General features: G+C 38.2%; 1 protein-coding gene across 1 annotated transcript in view; it reads left to right on the top strand.

Moving 5' to 3' along the window:
• Positions 1 to 635: 635 nt before the first annotated feature.
• Positions 636 to 2715, top strand: part of LOC107577836 (solute carrier family 35 member G2-like) — a gene marked incomplete at its 3' end in the record, with an annotated part of 3816 nt that continues 1736 nt past the window's right edge. The window contains exon 1 of the mRNA XM_016263867.1: positions 636 to 943. The remainder of the gene's footprint in view (positions 944 to 2715) is intronic.

The following is a 2715-nucleotide window of genomic DNA, read 5'->3' as shown; positions in this document are numbered from 1 at the left end:
GCTGGGTTCAAAACAATCCAATAGCTGGGTCAAAACAACCCAATCAAAATAATTTTACGAGTGTTTTACACTGAAATGCAACAATTTAATGTAACAACTATACAATTAAGAGAGAAATTCAACAATTTGACAGTCTATGTAGGAGTGTTTTTAAGAATGCTGTATTTTACTGTAAAGTTCCTGTGACTGCACAAAGGAGTTCATGAATATTTAATGAGGCAAGCAGGTTTATGATTGGCTGTCTGCTGCGAAACAATTCTACTGCTACATCATTTCTCATTTTATACCTTTGACTGGAGCAGGGCTTCATAACGTGTTCAAAAGCTGTTCTAATCATATGTGAATTGTGAAATGTTGCTTAACATTTAAAAATACGACCAGGGTGAGTTTATAGTGTGAAAAGCTGTTTTGACATAGCTATTGCTGTTCTGGTAATGCCCCATGTGCAGGCTAATTAGAAATCAAATGTAGACAAGATGCCTAAGATGTCAGAGGTGTTAGGAAGACTTCTTTCAATTAATTCTAACGTTAAACAGTTCCACGTTAAATAAGTAAAATATGAAACGATATTCATTTCTGCCAAGAAACAAGATCAACTCAGCATGCATGTGCTTCTTCTGACGCTGAAGGTGGTGATGTTAGGTTGAAGCAGGATTCGCATGGTCTACCCCACCCTCACTCTGCCATCAGACAGGAAAGAAGGGGTTTGTCTTGGGGAGCATCGCCTCTCTCTGTCACCCCAGCCGAAACACGAGCGTCAGGAGGCGTGTGGAGCGTCGCGTGGCTGATGCGCGCAGCTTGGAGACGTCCAGCGCGTCTATGAGGAAAGGATGGAGACATGGCGAGCGCAGTTCTCCGTATCTTGATGCCAGCGAATTAAACACTTATGTCTCATTCTCAAGAGCTTTAAAGACAGCAGGATCCTTTCGTTGAAAGAAGCGTGGTGAGTGAAAATTGCTTAGTTTGATTCGTTTGGTGTGCAATATGGAGACGCGTTTGCGCTGGCGATATTTGCAGAAGGTTAAAAATAAATATGACGCGTTTTGATTGCTGCATGCGCGCTTTTGCGCAACAGTGTTTGAATGACGAAATTCATATAAATAAACAAATTATGGCCAGTAAAGTATTTTAAGCTGCGTGCAGAATTTGGAGTGAGTGTATTTGCACGAAAGTGCATGCAAATAAATACAACATTATAATAATAATACAAGCATGCATGATAGATCGTTTGCGGGTGAAATAAATGGCTAGTAAAACATTTTCTATTCATTTTCTAAATTTGTATTTACTACTCCAAATTTCTTTATGCTTTATTTACTGTTGTTTTTAATGATCATGAATTCATAGTATCTAGCATTCTGTAGGAGATTGATTACGGAAACCAGAGACATCTCACGTTCATTTTTGGTTCAAAAACTGTGCCCCTTGCAAACCTCCAATAAATCCTCCTTTCTTCAGCAAGATGTTTCATGTCTCCCGCCTCACGGTGCACCATGAGAGCAATATGCCAATATGATTCAGAATAGCTGTATGATATAATATGACATTTTTACGCGTTATGAGGTTAGAGCATAATAGGTGGGCTTCCATCAGGAGGATATTGTTGATATTGTTGCCCCCTGGTGGGAATTTTGCTTGTTGGCAACGTTATTTGCTTTCAATCGGGTGAAAAAAAGTGACCATATTTTTTGTTAGTGTGATGCACTCAGAAGAAAATTATTTTTTTAGCCCATTATCCAGTATTTTGACTTTTACGCAAAGAAATATATCCATAATGATACATCTTGTTTTGCTTTACATACAAAAGCAGATTTTTACATGATTTAGTAATGCTAAAATTTTACTGGAGTTTGATCATCCAAAATCTAGTTTCCTTCCCCGTTACACAATTTCTTCCCATCACACTGAATCAAATTCTGCTTATCTGAGCAGGCACTACAACACTTAGATATAGAAACTGCTTTACACATGGGGCGGCAGTAGAGAGAGACAGACAGGGAGAGCAGCGAGAAAGGAGACCACTGAAGCAGCGAGTTATGAATTATGTAAGGATTTTCTTCTGCATTTCTGTGAAACCACTGTGCAAACTTGAATTGGCAAATATAGGCTTTTTAGATTCACTGTTAAAGATAGACTCACCTCCATGACAGCAATGTGTCAATCTTAATGTGTTTAGTTTGCCCAAAAATGAAGATTCTGACATTATGTACTCACTCATGTCGTTCCAAACCCATATACAGTTATTATTCCACCGTCAAACACAAAAGTAGCAATTTTAAGGAATCTTTATGCAGATTCAATTACATTTCATGGTGACCATGTTTGTCAAGCTTTGAAAGAAACAAAACACCATAAAAGGTCATATGACATATGACTGACATTTAAGTTGTTATTCACTGATAATGCTGCCTTCCAGTGATCTATTAACCTTTGAACTGCCGTGAACAAATCATTGAGTCACTTAGTAGAGCTCAATCAGTCTTTTTCAACAGCAGATATTGAGAATCAAGCCGGTTCTTTTCTATGAACCAGCTGATTCTGGCCTCATAAATTGAACCCAATCTACTGGACTGATCCGGTTCACAAGTTGTTCTCAAGTTCTCTCTGATTAGTATTTCATAGTGGTTCATAGCTCACTGCAGGGGAAGATTTTAAGCAGGCAATTATTTTTTTTAGTCTATTCTAATATCTAATGGCTTGTTGTTGTTGTTGTTG

This window comes from Sinocyclocheilus grahami, unplaced genomic scaffold (assembly GCF_001515645.1).
Source record: "Sinocyclocheilus grahami isolate Dianchi unplaced genomic scaffold, SAMN03320097.WGS_v1.1 scaffold7413.1, whole genome shotgun sequence".
Lineage (NCBI taxonomy): Eukaryota > Metazoa > Chordata > Actinopteri > Cypriniformes > Cyprinidae > Sinocyclocheilus > Sinocyclocheilus grahami.
This window is presented reverse-complemented; position numbering and strand designations above follow the sequence as displayed.